The sequence below is a fragment of the Bactrocera dorsalis genome, chromosome 1 (genome assembly GCF_023373825.1).
Source record: "Bactrocera dorsalis isolate Fly_Bdor chromosome 1, ASM2337382v1, whole genome shotgun sequence".
NCBI lineage: Eukaryota > Metazoa > Arthropoda > Insecta > Diptera > Tephritidae > Bactrocera > Bactrocera dorsalis.
The window spans coordinates 54,814,007-54,840,069 of record NC_064303.1 but is presented as its reverse complement, the minus strand read 5'-3'; the positions used below and the strand labels follow the sequence as shown (position 1 = coordinate 54,840,069).

Sequence of the window (26,063 nt, the reverse complement as noted above, 5' to 3'; positions counted from 1 at the left end):
ATTATAATTATATCGTATGGATCCGAATATTTCAATGTATTAATTAGTGGAAGATCCAACTACTCATGGCTTATTAAATCATGCACATCATTCAAATTAAGGGTGGCAGATTAAAAATTTTTATTTTTTTTATTAATAGTATTAGTTATTGTTTGTGATTCGTTATAAATTTCTCCTATTATTCAATTTTCATTTATTGCTTTAGGATTCAGTGTTTTAAGAATTCTTTCAAACTGTGATTGAATGCTCTTTTGTTATAAGAAGATCTCATTATGTCTTCATAGGGCGCAAGTATTTTTGATAAATTTGAAATGTGATATAGAAAGGAACTATTTTTATATATGTATAAGAGGTCAGTGTTTATTATTATTATTTTTTGTTACTTAAATCTATTATATTGTCGCATAATGCGATAAGAAAAAGTCTTAGAAAATATTACGTCACCTGGATTATAGTTCAGCTGCTTTCGATTGCGATTATGATGACGCAATACTCTTTCCTGGTTTTGTTGTATTCGTTGTCGTGGATGTCGGGATACCCCCTTTGGTTAAATGCATGTTTTTGTTGCAATTTAATGGTTGTTTTACACGTTTGATTTTTTGTATAGGGGAGCTTTGTGCTGAATGTTGGGAATTATCAGAATTAGATGTGCTATTAATTTATTGGCGGGAAAGTGCATCGGCAACAGCGTTCTGATGTCCAGGTTTGTAAGTGATTTTACCACCATATTCTTCGATGAAATTTTTCCATCTTTTTAATTTTGTATTGGGGTTTTTTTCTGATATGGCAAAAGTTAAAGATTGATGATCGGTGTATATAGTTAAGTCTGCTATTCCATATAAGTATTTTCAGAGTTTCTGTAAGGACCACACAATTGCGAGTAACCCTTTCTCATTTGTAGAGTAATTCTGTTCATTTTGACTAAGTGTTCGTGTAATGAATCATATTGGTTTTTTATTTTCTGCTAATACAGCTCCTATTGCAAAGTTACTAGCGTCTGTGGTTAATTCAAAGGGTTTGCTGAAATTTGGTTGCACAAGTTCAACCTGAGCTTGAAGTTTTTCTTTTATTCTACTTAATGCTGCTATTGCAGGTTCATCTAATGTGATTTTAATTTTTGCGCTTTGATTTTTTGATATTTTACCGTTGTCTCTTCTGAGAAACGTGGTAAGTGGTTTAACAATGGCTGTAAAATTTTTTATGAATTTTCGATAATTGTTTGCGAGACCTAGAAAAGATCTAAGCTCACTCAGTGATGTAGGAGTGGGAAAATCCTTTATAGCTTGTATTTTTACAGGATCGACGGTGATTTTATTGTATTTAATTATGTGTCCCAAATATTCAACTGAGTCTTTAAAGAAGTGTGACTTTTCACAGGCAATCTTCATGTTAGCTTAATGAAGTGCATTTATAATAATGTGTATGTGTTCGACATGCTCTTATGGAGAAGAAGAATAAATGAGGACTTCCTCTTTATAAACATACGCAAATTTGTCAATATATCGTCTCAGAATATCATCGATACACCTTTGAAAAATTGACGAAGCATTTTTCAGTCCAAAAGGCATGCGAAGAAATTCATTTTTGGCTCCATTTACGCTAAAAGCTGTTTTCTCTCTTTCAGATTCTTTAATAAGAACCTGGTGAAATCCAGATTCCAAATCTAAAGTTCTAAATATTTTTGCATTGCCAAGATTTTGTATTGTCATAGCTACATCGGGTATGGGGTATCTATCTGTAACAGTTTGTGCGTACAGTGGTAGTAAATGGTAATATTGAGTTAGTACCTTCATTTTGTTGTATTATTTTTTCAATTTCAGATCTATATTTTTCATTGCTTACTGAATAATTAATTTTTTGCAAAATTTCTTTCTTGGCCCTATATTTAAAACTGAACTTATGCTCGAAAAGGTAAATCTCTGCTTTAACTGTTCTGAGTCCCTGTTTACCCAGAAGCATATCAAATTCTTCTAATGCATCAGTTTCAAAAAATGTAAGGAGAAATACTGATACTATTTTTTTGGATTTTGCTAATGAGAAATACTGATACTATTTTTTTGGATTTTGCTATTGAGAAACCATGAAGGGTTTTCACTTTAATAGGTTTAATTGGAATAGACTCATCGAAATTTCATTTGGTACTTATGTACTTGTTTGTTGCTCCAGTGTTGATGAGGATATTAACTGCTTTGCCTGTATCCCTACAGTGGCGTTGAAGACACGGCAATTCATTCACTCGCTTGAGAAAAACAAAGCCTGTCTTACATTCACAGCCGTCGCTTTATTTTGTAGCAGGGGATCGTAATTCATCGCCGGGATGTTGTGGTGTGAGAGAGCCTAGTTTTTCTTCTTGTATTTGGTTTATACGTTGCATCTTCTGTGGTGCGTTGAAATTACGAGATGAAGGAGTTTGATGCCTCTTCTGTGGATCTCCTGGAATTGGGTTAGTTGGAGGTAATCCTTGCATTTGACGGTTATAGTTGTTTTCTAAAGGTGCATCGTTGAAGTTGGTGGGTATTGCCGTGAGGAATCTACGTCCATTGGTAGGCACTGTGGGGTAGATGCATTCTGTGTACATTGCACTTGCATGTTTGGTCTATATCTTCGCTGATCATTACGGTAACTTCTGTTTTGAAAGGGTTGATGGGTTTTGGTGATCATACGTGTTTCTTCATAATGTCTTCTGTGTTGAAGGTGTTGACGTGGCATATTGTATTTCCTGTAGCCATCGTACACAGAAAAATCGAATTGCAATTTCCCGTTGTCGTGGTATATCGTATTTGCAATGGCGTAGACGGTTTCTAAGTCCATTGGATTGTGGCTGTAAAGGGTGCCGCTTGTATATTTGCTGTTCAAGCCATGAATAAACGTTCTGACAGTTTCTTGATTCGCATAATTTCGCATTTCTGATGGGTCACCTGAGCTTCCCATTTAAATTTTTACTGACTTCGCAATGAAATTCTGCCCGCGTAAATCTGTTTTGCGTAATCCTTTTCATTTCGTCCAATAAGACGTAAAAAGGTCTCTGTGGTTGTGGTTGATTAACATATGGCTGCTTCTCCTTAAATTTTCGAATGCAATATCGAAAGTGCGGTATGATATGTCGAGGTTGTGGCATATTCCTTTATGTTTTCAATGTGCGTCCACGCACGTTTTCTCCAGGATTTGTATTGATGTATATTGCCCATGAAGTCTGCCAATGCTTTAAAAATATCAAGGTTAATCTGAATTTCGTTAATTATATTTGGATTGCAGTCCTCGTGCTGATCCGTATTTGTCACATTTGATGGCAGACTGTTCTCCAGGGTAACCACTCTTTGTTGGTGCTCAGTTAGAGATGGAGTTAATTAAAGCAGCAATTTGAGCCCTGGGGTTTGCAATCTTCTGTGCAGACATCTCGAAGTTTGTGTTTAATACGGGACGACGCAAATTGAACAGTTTTTGTCTCTTTTCATTAGATTCAAATTAATTCCGATGTTTATAGGTGTTTCTTCCAATTTTTCACAAACTTATTTTTTTCCTTCTTCAGGAACGTGGATTTTAGTTTTACCCCTTTATATCAGGATATGGCAGGTTCAGTTCAAACGAAAAGAACGGTTGAGCCCCTAGTTAACAAACTGTTGTTTGTCGCGAGTAAAGAAATTATATTTATTTAGGCAGTACACTTATTTTCGTGTTGCCTGTTTTATTCATAATTTCGTACTGACTACATTTTATAATCTTAGGTCTATTTATAAATACTTATGCGAATGTTTGCTTACTTGCTAGAACAAAGATAATTTTATTATGCTTATCAGATTTTCATTATGAAATTCTATCTGTTAGGTTTATAATGCGGGAATTTTATTCTTTAGATCACCTTTAAGGGTTCTACAGGAGTATACTCCGGTCTTGAAACCTTCTGTAAGCCGCCGCATTTTTTCGTAGAATTTTTGATCATTATATCTGTCGGCCAGCTTATCAAGCTCTTCGTACTCACGCATTTCGGCCTATTTCTTCTTCTGTCTGCAAATGTGTCTCGCTTCCCTCTTCAACTCTCGGTATCTATCCCATCCCGCATGTGTTGTGGTCGATCGTAACGTTGCGAGGTAGGCGGCCTGTTTTCTCTCCGCTGCGACACGGCACTCCTCGTCGTACCAGCTGTTCTTTTGCACTTTCCGAAAACGAATGGTTTTGGTTGCAGCTGTACGTAAGCAGTTTGAAATGCCGTCCCACAGTTCCCTTATACCGAGTTGTTGACGAGTGCTCTCAGAGAGCAGGAGAGTAGAGAATCGTTCGGCGGTCTGTTGTGATTGCAGCTTCTCGACGTCGAACCTTCCTTGTGTTTGTTGGCGTGCGTTTTTTGCTGCAAAGAGGCGGGTGCGAATCTTAGCTGCAACAAGATAGTGGTCCGAGTTGATTATAGGACCTCGGAGCGCACGCACATCTAAAACACTGGAGGCGTGTCTTCCGTCTATCACAACATGATCGATCTGGTTGGTAGTTTTTCGATCCGGAGACAGCCAGGTAGCTTGTTGTCGCCAAGCACGATTTTTACATCGTGGCGGGAGCATCTCACATAAGTGCGCTCCAAGCACATATAAAAGGCATCTTTGGTCACATCGTCCTTCTCCTCCGTCGGGGCGTGGGCGCAAATTAGCGATATGTTGAAGAACCTCGCTTTGATGCGGATTGTGGCTAGACGTTCATTCTCCGGAGTGAATGATAGTACTCGGCGACGGAGTCTCTCTCCCACCACGAATCCCACACCAAACCTGCGCTCCTTTATATGGCCACTGTAGTAAATGTCACAAGGACCTACTCGTCTCTGCTGCGACACGGCACTCCTCGTCGTACCAGCTGTTCTTTTGCACTTTCCGAAAACCAATGGTTTCGGTTGCAGCTGCACGTAAGCAGTTCGAAATGCCGTCCCACAGTTCCCTTATACCGAGTTGTTGACGAGTGCTCTCAGAGAGCAGGAGTGCAAGCGGAGTAGAGAATCATTCGGCTGTCTGTTGTGATTGCAGCTTCTCGACGTCGAACCTTCCTTGTGTTTGTTGGCGTGCGTTTTTTGCTGCACAGAGGCGGGTGCGAATCTTAGCTGCATCAAGATAGTGGTCCGAGTCGATGTTAGGACCTCGGAGCGCACGCACATCTAAAACACTGGAGACGTGTGTTCCGTCTATCACAACATGATCGATCTGGTTGGTAGTTTTTCGATCCGGAGACAGCCAGGTAGCTCGATGGATCTTCTTATGCTGGAATCTAGTACTACAGATAACCATATTTCGGATGAATTTACCGATCGTAGTGCCAAAGATGCCTTCTTTGCCCACCCTGGCGTTGAAGTCGCCAAGCACGATTTTTACATCGTGGCGGGAGCATCTCACATAAGTGCACTCCAAGCACTTATAAAAGGCATTTTTGGTCACGTCGTCCTTCTCCTCCGTCGGGGCGTGGGCGCAAATTAGCGATATGTTGAAGAACCTCGCTTTGATGCGGATTGTGGCTAGACGTTCATTCTCCGGAGTGAATGATAGTACTCGGCGACGGAGTCTCTCTCCCACCACGAATCCCACACCAAACCTGCGCTCCTTTATATGGCCACTGTAGTAAATGTCACAAGGACCTACTCGTCTCTGTCCTTGTCCCGTCCATCGCATTTCTTGGACGGCGGTGATGTCAGCCTTTGTATTCACGAGGACATCAACCAGCTGGGCAGTGGCACCTTCCCAGTTAAGGGACCGGACATTCCAGGTGCATGCCTTTAACTCGTAGTCATAATTTCGTTTGCCATGGTCGTCATCAAAAGGGGGTCTCTCATCCGAGGCTGGTTCTAACTATTCACAGGGGGTGTTTTTTTACGCGGCGGGTCCTAAACCCAGCGCACAACCCTATGCAGGGGATGTTTCGCCTTCTCACTTTAGCTCGCCTTCAAACGGATGTTCTTAGGCTACCCAAAGGATACTTTGTCAAAGACCGGAAGTCGTGAGCTGCTTGAGTCACATGTAAAATAATCGTTTCTGGCCACTCCCAAGTGAATGGCAATCAGAGAACTTTCCTCACTTGCGTGAACTTCTACACATGACTCCATCCTCCAATTTCACATCTTAATTCTTATTATTATTATTATTCATTACCAAATGCAATGCAGAAACTATTGTCAACCAAAATGACATAATTATGAAGTCCTTGGCTGAGTAGAAAGTGTTGACGGAAAGGGTTCTTCACCAAGATGTAACCAACAATAATGTACGTGCTGTTTTCCCCATAAAAAGTGTCAACGACTTACACGACTTCAACACTATTATTAGTGAGGACAATCGTGACCTCTACGTAAGTCTTAAAAATTGTGTTCCATGAATTTAATACCTTGCTATAATGCATTACTGTCCTAAAAGTTTTTATAACTTACTTAACAGGTTAACAGGATGAAGGCTTTGTTAAAAGGACGCCTGGCGAAAACATTGACAGATGTTATTTCCCAAAGTGTGTGCATAGAAGTAAATTTGGATGGAGTCCACGGCAAGAAGAGTTTGAAAGATTTCAAAGCTTTTTACCAAACTTTAATGGGTAACCCATATATGGAAAGCATATGTATATGTATACATATTCCCAATAACATAGCTCAAATATATTTTAAATATTTTAAACAGAAGCTTGTCGTTCGCTTGGTTTTGAAGACAACGAAAAGGCGACAAGGACTGCCTTAAAAATCATTAAAAAACGGCATTTCCATGCAGAATGTTTAAAAAATAAGAAGCATAAAACAGAAAATTAATAATTTATTTTCGGCTTTTTTTAACTTGTGTAATTGATTTGCAGCTAATTTAAAAAAAGTCAACTGATAGCTTACTACTAAATAACTAATTTTTAACTAACTGCTAAATAACCAACTTGTAGTTAACTTAAATAAATAGCTAATAGCTAATATATAGCCAATTACCAAGTAGCTAACTTTAAGTTAGTTGAAAATTCATGCAGAGTCGGATAATTGACTACTGCCTAGGACATGGCAATATTAAAATAGTCAGTTGGCTCCATGAAAAATAGTCCAAGTATCAACCGCCTCTAGTTGCGAAATAGTTAGATTAAAGTGCATTAAAAGTTAGCTGAGTTGCCGGTAGGGAGAGTAATAGTATTATCTATGTATGTGTCAGCCTCAGTAAAGCGTGGACGGGTCCACAGCCGCACTTTTCTTGGAATTAAAAAAGAAAAGGAAAATTTCCTGCCAATGTCGAGAATTCGGCTCAAAAAGTGACATTTTCCGTTGAGAATAAATTTGGGATGCAAACAGATCTATAATCAGATCGATATAAAACGGTTTAATCGATTTAATCGACCAGTGCTTGACCCTAGAAACATCTATTGGCAAACGGCGGAAGCAAAGTTGTAAATAATAAATAAAAATAATAATAGCATCTGAAAGAAAAGAATAATTATATAAAACTGATAATAATATATGAAAGAAAAGATTAATATTATCTGAAAAACAACAAAATATGTTAAATACAAATAGAATTGACTCTGAAAGAAAGATTATTTATATAAAAATCATTGTAATATCTGAAAGAAAAGAATAATATCTGATTATTTAAAATATAAAACAAACATTTGTTTTCCCATATTATAGTGGATTATGTAGGTTGCCTTAAACGCATAAAATACATACTTATGTACATATTCAATTATTTTTGCGTATTATAATGGACTGCGCAATCCAATTTCAAACAACACACACTTATTTTCACATACTTACTTAACAATTTATATTTGCTGCTTCTGATGATATTGCTACTGCTGCTATTTACAATTCAGCTCTGATTTCCAATGCTATAAAAACAAATGAAGTAATTATTTGAAATTATTTTGAAAAAATCACATAAAAATCATCCACTTACCTTCTTGTTGTAAGAGCCTCCTTTACGATGGTACGATCACGAATGACATGTGAACTGTCAAGAGCGAACAAAATGCTATTAGTGGATTTCAACACTTTTGACTGAGAAGGAGAAATTTTAACAGTGATGAGTGAACAGAGCTGAGTATTCAATGAACATACATACATACGTACATTTCTATTACAGACGTATGTTGGTCTTTTGCTTATATTTTTATATGTTTGCATGCAATCATATCAATTGATATGAATATCATTTTGCGAATTTTTGTGAATTCATGCAACATTGATAACATTATTATTAAATTATGCTATTTCCAAGGTAATATTTGTAGTTAACGTGCAAATAAAAGCTACGTTTTAAATATTTCTTGTCATTGATAATATAATATAATTTCATATATGTACATGTATATACATATGTATGTTATAATATTGTATATATATGATATATTATCGTAATATCCTAAAAACATAATATATTACAATAATAATATATGTAAATCACACCATTTATCATTTTAAACTTTCATACGCATCTATCCTGCAGATATGTATGTGTCGGCGCACCCTAATAGTGTGTGAATATTGGTATGCGTGTGTGAGTGTATGTGTATACAGTTTAGGGAATTTCATTAGAAGTCTAAGTTCCTCATTATCCCATCAGCCGTTAATTTTGCTGTGATTGGTTGTCTTTTCAAGAAGTACCGCTTTAGCGGGGCGACAGCGTGGCGTCGCCACCGTCGAGTGTGGTTTGCTGCATGTCGTCTCTTCAAGGAGTACCGTTATAGCGGGACGACAGCGTGGCGTCGCTATCGTTGAGCGTGGTTCGGTGGTAAGTTTAAAAGGAAGAAAACGACGTACATAGAGACAGTCGAGTTGAGGACTTGATCTAGTGAAGTTGTGTTAAAAAGTTAATAATGAAGTCGTGTTAAAAAGTTAATAGTGAGAAGTGAGGAATATTGTGAAGTGAGGAACTATTGTGAAGTAAGTGTGAAACCGAAACGCGCTGCGCTCTAACAATGTCCAACGAAGACCATTGTATTCCGACATCAGAAGTGGAATCTGCCCATTTGCCTCAATCATTAGATGGACCATGGCGTACCATGATGGAGTTGCAGAGTGGAGGATTCATTGAGCTTGTGGCGGGCTACGGATCTGGCTGTACCTGATGCGGGGCGGAGCAGGTCTGTGCAACTGCCCAACTTCGGCCCAGACAAAGCATGAGATGTGGATGGATACGCGATGCAGATGGAAGCGTTGCAGGGTGACTGTTGCAAGTAAATGGACCCAGTTGAGAAGCGCTCGTGCAAATAGTGTTGTTGTTGTTGTGCATTGAAAAGTACTTCGAAGAAGGTAATGTGCGTAGTTGAGTTGGCTTTATGAGAAGTGTGTGTGATCGGATGGACGGACGGGCGGTAGAGTGTAACTGCTTCGAGTATTAACAGTGAAATAGTTGTGCAAAGTGCTGCGCTAAATAATATTTTAAAGTTCATGCAAAATGAAAAAGAAAGCGCTTACGGCGAAGGTGTACAAAGTGATAAAATATGTGAGAAGTGAGTAAGTTAAGTAAAACAAAGAGGAAATAAAGTGGTTAAAGGAAAAAAAAGAAAAAAAACAAGTAAGGAAGGGCTAAGTTCGGGTGTCACCGAACATTTTATACTCTCGCATGATAAAGTGATAATCGAGATTTCATTATCCGTCATTTACATGTTTTTTTATTTTGCTGTAAAATTAATTACAAATAAATTCTGGGAGATTTACCGATATTTTCGGTGAAAAATTAGGTTAGGTTAGGTTAGGCACTGAGTTCTTCGTGTTCGATATCAGGGACCTTGAAAAGTTATAGTCCGATCACGACAATTTTTCCACAAGGGATACCTCAGCTCAAATACCGTATTTGTGTAAAGTTTTATTATATTGGAAGAAGGCGTGGTTGTGAACCGATTTCACCCATATTTCGTACATGTCATCAGGGTGTTAAGGAAATATTATATACCGAATTTCATTGAAATCGGTCGAGGAGTTCCTGAGATATGCTTTTTGGTCCATAAGTGGGCGACGCCACGCCCATTTTCAATTTTTACAAAAAGTCTGGGTGCAGCTTCCTTCTGTCATTTCTTCCGTAAAATTTTGTGTTTCTGACGTTTTTTGTTAGTCGGTTGACGCACTTTTAGTGATTTTCAACATAACCTTTGTATGGGAGGTGGGCGTGGTTATTATCTGATTTCTTCCATTTTTGAACTGCATATGGAAATGTCTGAAGGAAACGATTATGTAGAGTTTGGTTGACATAGCTATAGTAGTTTCCGAGATATGTACAAAAAACTTAACAGGGGGCGGGACCACGCCCACTTTTCCAAAAAAATTACTTCCAAATATGCTCCTCCCTAATGTGATCCTTTGTGCCAAATTTCACTTTAATATCTTTATTTATGGCTTAGTTATGACATTTTATAGGTTTTCGGTTTCCGCCATTTTGTGGGCGTGGCAGTGGACCGATTTTGCCCATCTTCGAACTTAACCTTCTTATGGAGCCAAGAAATGCGTGTACCAAGTTTCATTATGATATCTCAATTTTTACTCAAGTTACAGCTTGCACGGACGGACGGACAGACAGACATCCGGATTTCAACTCTACTCGTCACCCTGATCACTTTGGTATATATAACCCTATATCTGACTCTTTTAGCTTTAGGACTTACAAACAACCGTTATGTGAACAAAACTATAATACTCTCTTTAGCAACTTTGTTGCGAGAGTATAAAAATGCGTGTGTTGTCATAATAAAAGTGTTCTATAAAAAGCGTGTGGAACAGTGCAGCGTTGCAGCGTGCAGTACCTAAAGGATGCCTGAACCACAGAGACCAAAGTTTTGAAACCACCTTTGATTCTGGATCGGAAAGTTCGTTAATGAAAGAAAAGCTAAGTATAAAATTATCTGGTAAAAGACTCAATAACATTGTTATGCTAAAAAGTATAGGCAGTAGTGGAATATGTAGTACTGTACAAATATTAAGTAACGTTAAGATTGACGATAATTGTATTGAAATTTTGTTTTGTGTGGTGGGCGATGATGATATGCAAAATGACATTGTCATTGGCCGTCAAATACTTAATCAGGGTTTTAATATTGTTATTTCATCAATCCAATTAAAAATTTCATGAACCAGAATGGTTAATTTATATACTGGAAGCGAGCCGACCGATGTTATTGAAAAGGTGATTGCCACCAGTGCCAGGTTTTGAATAAAATTGAGGTTCCAAGTTCTCCCAGTTCAATATTAATTATAGTCTCGAGCACGTAAAAAAAACAAAAAAAAAAAAACATATTTTTGATCTGCCAAACGTGGGGGTGCAAGCTGCAAAGAATGCGTTAGACACTGCAGTTTGTGATGAAGTGCGGTTTGGTAAAGGTAAGGCAAAAGTAGTTAGACACAAAGTTGGAGATTTTGTGTTGCTTAAAAGTGAAGAAAGACATCAAAGTTAAGTCTGAAATAGTAAGAGTTGCAGAAGGTGACAGGTACATTTTGGAATTCTTGACCAATGGGGAGAGTTGTTGATATGCAGGCGAAGATTTGAGAAGGTTGCCAGAGGCGCAAGTGCCCGAGGAACCGAATGTGTTTGATGGTGATGATGAGCATGTTGTTGCAAGTAGAAAATCCGTTGCGAACGGTGAGGAGAGTGAAAATGAAAATATTGAAAGTATTGAGGGTGTTGAAGTTTGAAGAAAATGAGAATGAAGATGTTGAGAATGTTGAAATCACAAAAGAGAGTGAAGTAAACGAATAAGAATGACAAAGTATATGAATGGTTGGCCAAAGACAATGGCAGAGTACTCAGATCATAATGCAAGCACAAGTGCAAAACAGACTAATGGTTGTTTTGATCATGGCGTGTGGCGCATTTGATTGAGTAATGAATTGATTATGTGACAGTAATGTAAAAGTTGAAGGAAACTGTTGAAAGAGACAGTAATAAAGGAAGTTGAAGGAAACTGTTGAAAGAGACAGTAATAAAGGAAGTTGAAAGAGACACTGTTGAAAGAGACAGTAATAAAGAAAGTTGAAAGAGACACTGTTGAAAGAGACAGTAATAAAGGAAGTTGAAAGTTCAAAGAGACATTATAGTTGCCTTAAGGGCTTATAATGATGTTTGTAATAATAATGTGAGCACAAGTGCAAAACAATTGTTTTGATCATGGTGTGTGGCGCATTGGGTATTATAAATTAACACATGTGTGGTTAATGATAATGTGAAAATGAGCTGTGTTAAAGAAAAAGATTTTGTATTAGTAAGAAGGAAACAGAAATATGAAGATGTAATTTGTCAATAGAAATTACAAGATTAGATGAAAAATTGAAAGTTAGATTTGAATAAACTTTTATAAGTTGATTGAAAGGTAACATAGCATTTTTGTTAAAATTGCACGAGGTCGTGTAATGGTCAGGATGGCCGTGTCGGCGCACCCTAATAGTGTGTGAATATTGGTATGCGTGTGTGAGTGTATGTGTATACAGTTTAGGGAATTTCATTAGAAGTCTAAGTTCCTCATTATCCCATCAGCCGTTAATTGTGCTGTGATTGGTTGTCTTTTCAAGAAGTACCGCTTTAGCGGGGCGACAGCGTGGCGTCGCCACCGTCGAGTGTGGTTTGCTGCATGTCGTCTCTTCAAGGAGTACCGTTATAGCGGGACGACAGCGTGGCGTCGCTATCGTCGAGCGTGGTTCGGTGGTAAGTTTAAAAGGAAGAAAACGACGTACATAGAGACAGTCGAGTTGAGGACTTGATCTAGTGAAGTTGTGTTAAAAAGTTAATAGTGAAGTCGTGTTAAAAAGTTAATAGTGAGAAGTGAGGAATATTGTGAAGTGAGGAACTATTGTGAAGTAAGTGTGAAACCGAAACGCGCTGCGCTCTAACAATGTCCAACGAAGACCATTGTATTCCGACATATGCAACTAAAAATCAATTTCAAATCAAGATATTATTATTTATCAGAAATATAAAAAGCGTGCGCTGCTCTATATATACATACATACATTAGAGTGGGTCAATTTGTATGGAGCAGAAAAAATGCACCAAGCGGTTATCAAAATCGTAAACTACGATGAATTCTAAGAAAATTTGCCCAAGAAACCATGGCTCTAAAATCAAAACGGAGCCTCCGGTTTTTAACGAGAAACTTTTCATTTTGTTTTTTTTTTTTTTCAATAAATGAAATGGAAAATAGTAACAACTACTGGAGCCGAAAACATCAAGCTGTGACCGTACAGGTGCTGCTACACCTTCTCAGCAGCGTTCTTTTTGTGATGCATATCAAGTTGATCTTAAGATCTCTATATACTTGCAATTTACACAAATTTAAAACATTCAAAAATGTTATTGAATCTTTTAAGAAAACTAACAGTAGTGGTTATGTCTGGATTTGTTCGAAATGAAATTCCAACAGCTTTGGAAGCTGTATAGATAACGGTCTAATTTTGATGTTTAGCTTAATGTTAAAAAAGTTATTTATGAAATTGGCCATTAAATCATCAATACACAAGAAATGTAAAAGCTCATGGGTTTTGTAACTTTAAGAAATAAAACGTTGTGACCCTTAAGAATAAATTAGATATTTATAAAATAATAGTATTTAGATCGGGTTTTAAAAAGCTTCGGTGATCGGACGAGAACCGATGTATTCAGCGTGGTATGGTCGTTGGCCGCTGTGGTCGGTGTGTGTATATGTTACCTATCCACCCATAAAAATTAAAATAATAATAAATAAAATTCAAACTTTAATAGCTTTCATCTTCCGCGAAATCGTATTGCAGTTAACAATATCATTTTATATCTATATATAAAGCAAAAACTTAACTGTTAAGGGCCAAACAAAATATAATATACTTCTAAAGTTCAGAATTAATTAGTTTTAAGGTCTTGTTTGCTGTCCATCCTAGATGTTGCGTTTCGACTTGCAACCGTGACTGCCATAACACCATCGCGATTTTTTTCTATAGTTCGACGTGAAACGCTAGTCAGCAGTTGCACAAAGCGCTCGGTTCCTTGAATATGTGGAGGAATTTGTGGATCCGGAAGTGGAGGATTGTCAAATTCTAATTCAAATTCAAATCTTTTCGTATACGGGCCGCGCTTAATAACAATTGGCCTTTCTGCATTTGGTGTTTTGAACACAAGATCTTCATCAACGTCCATATCTGATGAGTCAGGCCGGTAAGATGAATATTCAGTAGCTGTTGGAGCCAAATCCAAATCAACAACATCCGCCAGGACCGCTGGAATTGTCAGTTTCCTCGCGGTATGCTGATCAGTCAAAAATTCGTGTAAATGATCAGGCATCAAACCACATGAGCAACAATTTCTTTGTAAATCGCACTTGCATTTTCCAATATAGAATAAGTTGTTCATAGTCTTGATATGCACTCAAAAGTGGGCGGTGACATGCCAAAATTTTCTTATTGTCGAATTTCTGGCTGCAATACAACACCGAATACCAAACTCAAGATGTTTCCCTTCAACAGTTATTAAAATGCCCGATCTTTAGTGTTTTCAAAAATTACTCTTATATGGTAGGTGGGCGTGGTTATTATCCGATTTCGATCATTTTCCAGATATCTCTTAAGTAGGCATTGTGTAATATGTATACCAAGATTGAACGAAATCGGTGGGGTGGTTCCAGGGATATGCATATGAACTCATAAGTGGGCAGTGCCACGCCCCCTATAAAAAATTTCTGTACTGTCGAATTTTCTGCTTAAATACAACATCACATACCAAATTTGAGCAAATTAGCTTCGATAGCTACAAAACAAGCAAACAATCGACAGTGGAATAGGAATTGGATTTTTTTTTTACAAAATACAATATACGAAATTTTCTCGCTAAAAACCGGAGGCTCGATTTTCATTTTAGACCCATGGTTTCTTGGGCAAATTTTCTTAGAATTCATCGTAGTTTACGATTTTGATAACCGCTTTGTCAAGAAAAAAATTGACCCACTCTAACATACATACATATATATGTGCGTATGACATTGCCGCGCAAATAATTCATACACAAACCTACATGCATACATATCTGTATACACATGTAAATATGTCGCAGGTAAAAATTACAAATATTGTTCTACAATCGTCTCAAACATCATCACACATACTTATGTATATGCATTCACATGTGGATATGTCACATGCAAAAATTACAAATATTGTTCTACAAAAACAACAATCGTTGTTTATGTCAATATGACAGCCAAATTGCCGACGTCAAAATTTATAGTAAATTACACAACAAAATTGTCATTCATGAACGCAAACGTACTTTCAAAAAGCATACTTGATTCGTTGAAACTATCGTTGAACGTTGAAACTATCGTCGTGGGGTGGAAATGGAAACTGTATCGGGTCCATAAACTGCACAAATTGGCGGCTTGAGATGCATTTTTTCCTTTATCGTAGTAGTACTGTAAAATATGCCGTATTTTCTCTTTATTTTGCCCCATGTTTGCGACGCTATAACTCACGAACGACTTAAAAGAAACGACAATCAATCAAACACGTGTTAGCGCGTGAAATGAGCTTTCCAAAGAGGTATAGCATGACCCGATGCGACGAATTAAACTAGAACTACGCGCTTTCAGCGCCACCTAGCAAAAATACCGCAAGACTTTTTTGACAACTCGTGCCATATTATATTTTTATTTTTAACTAACTACAAATCTTTCTTTTATCTTGTATCTTTCAATGTGGCACATAACCAGGATTGAATGTATTTGTCAAGGAATGTAAAAAATATTTTGTAATTCTGAAATATTTTTACGCAGTTGCGTCGATTGCATACATGCAAGCTCACACATAAACATACATATTTACGCTGGTTTGTTGGCGAAGCTGTTACAGCAGCAAGGGAAGCGGTGACAATCGGCGACCATTCGTTCATTTTTTTCCACACAGCTTGGATTTTCCACCAACAATACAATGTTATGACGCTTTGTCAGTCCTTCTACATATTGACTTTTTGAGAAAACGTGAAGTTCCGCCATTGGTTGTCCGTGACAACGGAAATTTTATGTGAAGCAATGGGTGTATATTAGAGTGGGTCAATTCTTTTCTAGACAAAGCGGTTATTAAAATCGTAAACTACGATGAATTCTAAGAAAATTTTCCCAAGAAACCATGGGTCTAAAATGAAAGTCGAGCTTCCGTTTTTTAGCGAGGAAATTTCGTATGTTGTATTTTGTAAAAAAAAATCCAATTCCTATTCCACTGTCGATTGTTTGCTTGTTTTGTAGCTATCGAAGCTAATTTGCTCAAATTTGGTATGTGATGTTGTATTTAAGCAGAAAATTCGACAGCACAGAAATTTTTTATAGGGGGCGTGGCACTGCCCACTTATGAATTCATATGTATATCTCTGGAACCACCACACCGATATCGTTCAAACTTGGTATCCATATTACACAATGCCTACTTAACGGATATCTGGAAAATGATCGAAATCGGATAATAACCACGCCCGCCTCCCATATAACAGTAATTTTTGAAAACACTAAAGATCAGAAATTTTAATAACTGTTGAAGGGAAACATCTTGAGTTTGGTATACCGAATACAATTAATTAATTGTATTGCAGCCAAAAATCCGACTATACGAAAATTTTGGCATGTCACCGCCCACTTTTGAGTGTATATGTAAATCTCTGGAACTATTTTATCGATTTCGTCTAAATTTGGTACACATTTTAGATTGTACGTAGTTAGGTGAGATTATGAAAATGATTAAAATTGGGCAAAAACTACGGTATGACAGTATTTTTCTGTACGGTCACTGCTTTATGTTTTCGACTCTAGTAATTGTTACTGTTTTCCTTTTCATTTATTAAAAAAAAAATCAAATCATTCCAATTTCCACCGAGCCATCGTTTTAAATTATTTTGATACAATATTACAGTTAGAAGTTTTTACTCAAGGAAGAAGTGTGTGCCTCTGATTTTCGCGATTCTAACATTTTAAAGCAAAACTTAAGCTTCTTTTTATTATGGAATCAACTCCTATATCAATTAGTTCTTGTGCTAATGATATTACATTATCAAATCTCTCGGAATCAAATTTGGTGCATACGCCAGATCCAAATTTTAGTGCTTTTGGTTTGCCAAGTGATTTACACGAACTAAACTTGCCAATTTGCCGCGATGTTTTAAAATATTTTTTTTTTTGAATGATCGGTCTAAAAATAGAAATAAAATGCTTGGGTACGCATCTTTTACTCCATAAGTGGCGGATAAATTGATTGAAATTTGGAGCAATTTGAATATTGGCATAATGACGAAGAAAACCATAATAAACAAGCTGAAAACCTTGCCTTTTTTTTCTTTTTATAAAACATTTTATTTGCAATCTATTTTAGTAAATAATGAGCAAATTTGATAACAAAACCATAATTTGACTGATATTTTTGATCTCCCATGAGATCAAAAATAATATACAATATAACAATATGTTCTAAATATAAAAGTTTATATAAAAAAATTTAATTATACATTTTAAATCATAGTAACATATATAATTAAACATAAACTTAATTTCTAAATGGGAGATCTAGAACATGATGTCTTTTAAGTCTAATAGTTTCATTACTATCATCTAATAACATGACTGCCAAAGTATTGTCATGATAACTTATCCTGTGCAAATATGCTGAACTAAATCTTTTAATTTCATCTTTAACAAAAGGTATATTCAGGTCTGAATGAATGGCTTTATTTGTTATGAACCAAGGCGCATTTATAATTAATCTTAGAGTTTTCGATTGGTATCTTTGTAGAATTTCAATATTTGAATTACAAGCAGTGCCCCAAAGTTGCACACCATATGTCCATATAGGTTTTAGTATAGTATATATATAATAGTAATTTATTTTCTAGATGTAACTGCGATGTACGTCCAAGTAGCCAATAAAGTTGTTTGGTTTTTATTTTTAATTGTTCATTTTTGGCTTGCATGTGCTGTTTCCAAGTTAGTCCTTTGTCGAAGTGTATGCCGAGGTGTATTTAACGCTATCACTTTAGGGATAGTATTGCCATTTAAAAGCAATGGAGGGCAGTCGCTTCTCCTTAATGTAAATAAAACATGTACGGATTTACTCACGTTTGCTTTTATTTTCCAGCAATCTAACCAAGTCTGTATCTTGATCAATTCTCTTTGAACTAAATTAGTTGCTTCAATTGGCGTCTGGCTTGACGGCAATAGAGCAGTATCATCAGCATAAGTAGCAATTAATACATTTTCAGTTTCAGGAATGTCAGATGTAAAAATGGTGTATAGTCCAGGTATGGACAGTGATGAAGATCTTGTGTTCAAAACACCAAATGCAGAAAGGCCAATTGTTTTTAAGCGCGGCCCGTATACGAAAATGCTTAATACAACCAATTATGCAATGTGCGACAGATTTGGTGTGTCAGACAAAGTTGCTGCGTGTTTGGCTACGGCACTTTTTAAAGATATAGATTTCAAAGACGATGGAGTCATGTATAGAAGTTCACGCAAGTGAAGAAAGTTCTCTGATGGCCATTCACTTGGGAGTGGCCAGAAACGATTCTTTTACATGTGACTCAAGCAGCTCACGACTTCCGGTCTTTGACCAAGTATACTCTGGGTAGCCTAAGAACATCCGTTAGAAGGCGAGCTAAAGTGAAAAGGTGAAACATCCCCTGCATAGGGTTGTGCGCTGGGTTTGGGACCCGCCACGTAAAAAAACACCCCCAATGAAAAAGTGTAAACAGCCTCGGATGAGAAACCCCGACCATGGCAAACGAAATAAGGACTACGAATTGAGGGCATGCACCTGGAATGTCCGGTCCCTTAACTGGGAAGGTGCCACTGCCCAGCTGGTTGATGTCCTCGTGAAAACAAAGGCTGATATCACCGCCGTCCAAGAAATGCGATGGACGGGACAAGGACAGAAACGAGTAGGTCCTTGTGACATTTACCATATAAAGGAGCGCAAGTTTGGTGTGGGATTCGTGGTGGGAAAGAGACTCCGTCGCCGAGTACTATCATTCACTGCGGTGAATGAATGTCTAGCCACAATCCGCATCAAAGCAAGGTTCTTCAACATATCGCTGATTTGCGCCCACGCCCCGACGGAAGAGAAGGACGATGTGACCAAAGATGCCTTTTATGAGTGCTTGGAGCGCACTTATGTGAGATGCTCCCGCCACGATGTAAAAATCGTGCTTGGCGACTTCAACGCCAGGGTGGGCAAAGAAGGTATCTTTGGCACTACGGTCGGTAAATTCAGCCTCCACGAGGAAACATCGCCAAATGGGTTGAGGCTGATCGACTTTGCCGGGGCCGGAGATATGGTTATCTATAGTACTAGATTCCAGCATAAGAAGATTCATCAAGCTACCTGGATGTCTCCGGATCGAAATACTACCAACCAGGGCCCGAATCGCGGCAGTCGTGAGCGAGCAAGTAATCGTATCGAGTGAAATTTCGTAACGTGTCGAGTGTGCGGATCGTCGCACTCGACACGAAACGAATAGAAATTTTATGAAATAACTTCCCTGGTGTAGCTGTAAATGACATTTTCGAATACATTCAAATACGAAACAAAACAAGTATTTGAATTTGAATTCAATGCAAATCTTATATATAAAAATGAATCGCAAAATGTGTTGGTAAGCGCATAACTCAACAACGCTTAGAACAATTTTGCCAATTCTTTTTTTAAAATGTTCTTTGAGGTTCAAGGAAGGTTTTTACGGCAAGAAAAATTCGAATAATTGACGGAAAACCCTTAAAACCAGCCCTTTTCTTTTTCCCATACAAACGAGTGAATGTTTGTTTATTAGTAACGCTGAGAGAACGACTGAACCAATCTTGATGAAATTTTCAGAGAATGTTCTGGGAGGATCGGGGAAGGTATAGAAATAAAAAAACCTGTATGCTTTTCGTGAGAAAGAGTCGGAAAATTGGACAATTCCAAAAAGTTAATTTTTTCCATACAAATTTTTTTAAATTTTTTTGTTTTGTTTTTCAATTATTTGAATCGTTCAAATTTGTCGTTTGCTTCAAAAATTTTTGAAAATTATTCAGTGAAATTGTTATGTGTGTTGCATACAAAGTGATCAATTAAAGATTGAAATTTGCTACGATGTCACGAAGAGGTCCCGCTAATATCGGTCGGCGTTCGTTTTGGCATCAACATACATTAGTAGCCCAAGGCACATGACCGAGTATTCCCAGGATGCGATGACATACGTGCGGTGTTATGGATCGCGGTCAATTAGCAAGCGATCGTCACGATGTCACAGCAAGACTTTTAAAACAACAGCTTCGATGGACTTTATCTTGAAGCAACGTATATATGGTGCTGTTAGATGCTAGATGTACTCTTTTGAGTGGCAAAAGAGAGGTTTGCCGCACGCATACATTCTTCTTTGGATGGTGGATGGTGGTTACACCAGATCATATTGATGAAACCATTTCTGCGGAAATTCGTGATCCAGAGAAAGATCCAGTATTATACGAAGTGGTAGAAACCAATATGGTTCATGGACCTTGCATCCACTACAATCGCTTTTCGGTTTGTATATCTGATAATAAATGCACGAAACACTATCCAAGTGCTTTTCTCTCGGAAACACAAACTCATCGGCATCGTACACCAGATAACAATGCCAGAACATTCAGCATTCAATTTAAAAGAGTGTATATCGAAGCTGACAACACATGGATCGTACTATATTCCCATTGTTGTTTAATTCACATTCAAAACTCATATCAATGTTGAGTATTGCAGTTTGGTTAAATCTATATAATGCGTTTGTAAGTACGTCACCAATGGAAGCAATACGATACGGTCGATACGTGAACCGCAATAAAGCGCTTTGTAGAATATTTACTTTTGCAATTCATGAACGTTTTCCGACCGGCGAGAACATTGCCCTATTCGGAAATACCTTGATATTATTATCTGGAATGCATCGTCGAAGAAATAGTTGCGCAGAAAGCAAGGCCAACCAGTGGATGGGCATCCAGATGTGTTATCAACTAATGCATTAGGACGAATTTACACAATCTACCCGAAAAACGACGATTGTTTCTACCTTCGGTTGCTATCGATTAATGAACGCGGTTCAACTTCATTTGAGTCATTGCGTACTGTGAATGTTACGGTGTCTGTGAGTTTTGGAGAAGTATGCCAGGAATTAAAATTGCTGGTAAATGTCAATCACTGGAATGCACATGAAGTTAGCACACTTTTCGCGATAATCATTTCGACGTATCAGCCTTCAAATCCGAACCTATTATGGGATACGAACAAAAATAACATTGCCGAAGACATTTTACATCGTCTTCGCTAAAACTTGGAAATGGGTCAATTCCGGTTGATACTTCCAGTGGTTTGATATCAATTCCATTCGCCGCTTATCAATTCACGAAAGATGAACTCATCACGAATGTGTATCCGAATATTGGCCAAATTATCGTAACTACGATTCCTTAAGTGCACGCGCAATGTTAGCTGCCAAAAATACCGATGTTTTGACTTAAACTTGAAGATTCAAAGCCAAATTCCGGGAGACTTACGCTCATACAAATCGATCGATCGTTTTGACAATGAAGGCGACGCCATGAATTATCCTTTGGAATTTCTAAATTTTTTGGAGGCTTGGTAGTTTGCCACCGCATCATTTGCGTCTCAAAGCTGGATCTGTCGTTATTATGTTCCGCAATCTGCGCTATCGAATACAAGGGGACAGAATGCTTGATTCTAATAATTCCTTTGAGTTCTAACGATTTGCCATTTCATTTCAAACGTATTCCGTTTCCAGTGAAAATCGGTCAGATATACGTTGCGTACTCACGAGTTGGAAAACCAAAATAAATAAATAAATTACATTGAAATAAAAAAAAAATGAAATGGTAAATTTAACTTTCTTTTCATTTCCAAATACATAATTTCAAGCAGGACAACGGCTGCGGGGTCAGCTAGTATTCAATATATGTTTATACAATATGTGTAATAAATTGTATATAAATTTACTAAATTTAGTTTTTGCATTCAATAAAATGAACCCTAACGTGTTTTTATACAAGTTCATCTGATTCAGATGAAAAATATCACGAAATGGCCATACGATTCAGGATTCGTGATAAAAGTAATTCCATGGATTTACCTGAAGCAGCGTAAGAAAATTATACCGTTTAACTTAGTATAGATCATATTATTTTAAATCATTTACAGATTCAGGAAGTGATTTAGACTGACCAAAGACGCATTTACTTTCATCATATCGGAAATAAAAATTAACGGACATTTATCAACCGCAGTACCATCAATCAGCCGGTGGGCCGGTGGAAAATTTTCACTAAAGATAACATAAGTCGGTATATTCCTGAAAAGGTGGCAAAGTTCGGCAATGTATGTGCAGTGTTGCATACAGTTAAAAAATTCAACATATTGAAAATATTTTGTAAATGAAAACAATAATATAGAAATAGATACGGGAAATGAGACTCAATTAACTAAATTGGTCATAAAATTAGAGATCATATTAGCCAGTATTTTATTATCTAAATGAATTAAACGTTCCAACAACATTTGAATTCATGTTTTGTTCTAATAAATATATTTTCAATAAAAACAGGAACTTGGAATTAACATATCGTATATATTGGTGTTTATTTCTTAATTTTTCTCTTTAAAATTTCAAGCTCATGAGTTTTAATCTGCAACTCTACAGCTTTTTTGCATATCTGCTTGATGTACATCTTCTTTTATTTGCAGCGATCTCTTCTTTTAAGCAATTAGTTTCTCAAGATTTTTACTTCTACTGCAACATCTATCCCCGTAGCATGGAGGAGTTGCTCTTCTGCTACAGTTAAAAGCTTTTCCTCGTACTGACCACCACCAGTCTTTTGTTTCGAGGCTTTTTTGAAAGAAATTTTCTTTTTTATATTGTGCTTTTGATCAGCAAATACCTATTTTTGTATTTTATTATTATCTTTATCATTCTATTCATCATTTCGTCAAAATTTAGCATCTTTCATCGGTGGCCCGGCAGCGTTAAGTTTTAGCGTCAATGTACCCCATAGCTTATTTAATGCAACTTTGCCTTGCCCACAATTAGGCAAAATATTATTTGCTAAATTCTGATGCTGTAGTATAAAATTACTCATCAAATTTTTTTGGTGCATATTCGTCCTTAAATCATTATTTATAATTATAATACATGTTAAATAAACTCAATAAAAGAAAAATAACTTATATTTCACTTCCGATTAATTTTAACTGTTATATTCAAACTTTTTTTTTTAATTTGTACTATAACGGTTCTCAAATAGCTAACGAGTGAGATTTCGATTCTTTCGTACAAACGAGAACACGTTATCGAATGAGGAAATTTCAAATTTCGAAAGTGCGCATTCGATAGCGAGTACAACGATCCGAAAACAAAAAAATTTCATAAATTTCGTTCGTTAACGTGTGCCTCGATTCGGGCCCAGATCGATCATGTTGTGATAGATGGAAAACACGTCTCCAGTGTTTTAGATGTGCGTGCGCTCCGAGGTCCCAACCTCGACCAGCCTCTGTGCAGCAAAAAACGCACGTCAACAAACGCAAGGAAGGTTCGACGTCGAGAAGCTGCAATCACAACAGACAGCCGAACGATTCTCTACTCTGCTTGCACTCCTGCTCTCTGAGAGCACTCGTCAACAACTCGGTATAAGGGAACTGTGGGACGGCATTTCAAACTCCTTACGTACAGCTGCAACCGAAACCATTGGTTTTCGGAAAGTGCAAAAGAACAGCTACGACGAGGAGTGCCGTGTCGCAGCGGAGAGAAAACAGGCTGCCTACCTCGCAGCGTTACGATCGACCACAACACATGCGGGATGGGATAGATACCGAGAGTTGAAGAGGGTACCGAGACGCATTTGCAGACAGAAGAAGAAAGAGGCCGAAATGCGTGAGTACGAAGAGCTGGCCGACAGGGATAACGCTCGAAAATTCTACGAAAAAATGCGGCGGCTTACAGAAGGTTTCAAGACCGGAGCATACTCTTGTAGAACCCCCAAAGGTGATCTAGCCACCGATGCCCAGAGTATACTTAGATTATGGAGGGAACACTTCTCCAGCCTGCTGAATGGCAGTGAACGCATAACACCAGGAGAAGGCGAACCCGATTCCCCAATCGATGACGATGGAGCAGACGTTCCATTGCCCGACCATGAAGAAGTTCGAATAGCAATTGCCCGCCTGAAGAACAACAAAGCGGCAGGGGCCGACGGATTGCCGGCCGAGCTATTCAAACACGGCGGCGAAGAACTGATAAGGAGCATGCATCCGATTCTTTGTAAAATATGGTCGAATGAAAGCATGCCCAACGATTGGAGTTTAAGTGTGCTATGCCAAATCCATAAAAAAGGAGACCCCACAATCTGCGCCAACTACCATGTGATAAGCCTCCTCAACATCGCGTACAAGGTTCTATCGAGCGTATTGTGTGAAAGATTAAAGCCCACCGTCAACAAACTGATTGGACCTTATCAGTGTGGCTTTAGACCTGGTAAATCAACAACCGACCAGATATTCACCGTGCGCCAAATTTTGGAAAAGACCCGTGAAAGGAGAATCGACACACACCACCTATTCGTCGATTTCAAAGCTGCTTTCGACAGCACGAAAAGAAGATGCCTTTATGCCGCGATGTCTGAATTTGGTATCCCCGCAAAACTAATACGGATGTGTAAACTGACGTTGAGCAACACGAAAAGCTCCGTCAGGATCGGGAAGGACCTCTCCGAGCCGTTCGATACCAAACGAGGTTTCAGACAAGACGATTACCTATCGTGCGATTTTTTTTAACCTGCTTCTGGAGAAAATAGTTCGAGCTGCAGAACTCAACAGAGAAGGTACCATCTTCTATAGGAGTGTACAACTACTGGCATCGAAAGCCGGAGTGCTTTAACCCGCTAAACCTAACCTACTCCCAACTCAAGACTCTCCCACGGAACCACCAGATAAGGTATTACTTCATGGGAGTGACAAGACATCTTACGTCTCCTCTATAGCACAGACGGACTGACGCCTATTCTGCTGTAACTGTCTTAATATTGTCATGATGGAAGTAGCCGCTTCGTGAACAGCTTTCCACTTCTCAGAGGACTGACACATATGTGCAGTCAAGCTTTCCACCGTTAAACTACCACCTAGTACTGTTTCTAGCCTTCCCCTTATGATTAGAAACCGAGGACAATGGAAGAACACGTGCTCAGAGTCTTCTATTGACTCCGTACACATCGAACAATACGGACTGACGTCGTTTTGAAATTTATATAGATAGCCTCTGAAGCACCCATGCCCGCTTAATATTTGGGTCAGGTGGAAATTCAGGTCCCCATGTTTTCTACTTATCCACGTATGGATGTCAGGTATAAGTCTGTGGGTCCACCGTCCTTTAGTTGAGGTTTGCCACCGTTGCTGCCATAAATGTATGCTCTTCTTTCTCTCTTCTCTCTTTTGAATTTCTGTAATTGGCGCTGATAGCTCATATAATCTCGTGAGCTCGTCACCCTGGATGTCTATGGGCAGCATACTAGCTAGTACTTCAGATGCTTCGCTGGAGATAGTTCGGAAAGCACTTGTTACTCTTATTTCTGTGAGTCTATGCACCGCATTTATTGGTTTGGCATATGCTTTTATGTTTAGTGCCTGTATCCATACTGGAGCTGCATATAGTATAACTGAGCTCGTAGCTTTTGCGATTAGAAGTCGGCGGCTGGAGCGCACACAGCCTCTATTTGCCATCATTCTTGACAAGGCGTTATAAATCTTATTTGCTTTATTTGCTATGTTTTCCAAGTGCCGCTTGAATTTCAGTTTCGAGTCCAATATTACCCCTAAATACTTCAACTGTGGTTGTGAAGTGATTACGCACTCTCCTATAGTGAGAGTTATTTTTTCCTCAATTTTTCTGGTGCTTATGAGCAATACCTCTGGTTTGTGCTCAGCCAGTTCCAAACTCTTGGAAGAAAACCATTGGCGTAGACTATTTATACATTCGTTACATTTATGTTGTAGGTCATCAAGTTGTTTACCTACTGCTATCACTATAAGGTCGTCCGCGTATGCGATTAGCTTAACGTTTGTAGGCTGTGGAATTCTTAGC

The 26,063-nt window shown here is 38.0% G+C and overlaps 1 protein-coding gene and 2 long non-coding RNA genes across 6 annotated transcripts in view; 2 read left to right on the top strand and 1 right to left on the bottom strand.

The window, feature by feature from the left end:
* The window catches only part of LOC125775652 (uncharacterized), a 64,969-nt gene extending 56,970 nt beyond the window's left edge, over window positions 1-7,999 (bottom strand). The window contains exons 1-2 of the long non-coding RNA XR_007421240.1: window positions 7,881-7,999; window positions 7,739-7,812 (exon numbers count right to left, since the gene is read on the bottom strand). This is a non-coding gene — a long non-coding RNA (uncharacterized LOC125775652). The remainder of the gene's footprint in view (window positions 1-7,738; window positions 7,813-7,880) is intronic.
* LOC109579258 (uncharacterized) overlaps window positions 1-26,063 on the top strand; it is a 464,513-nt gene that overhangs the window by 20,727 nt on the left and 417,723 nt on the right. The gene's annotated exons all lie outside the window — the stretch shown is intronic.
* Window positions 19,316-22,561, top strand: LOC125775739 (uncharacterized). The gene is made up of 2 exons (XR_007421347.1): window positions 19,316-22,077; window positions 22,136-22,561. It is a non-coding gene; the product is annotated as an uncharacterized LOC125775739 (long non-coding RNA).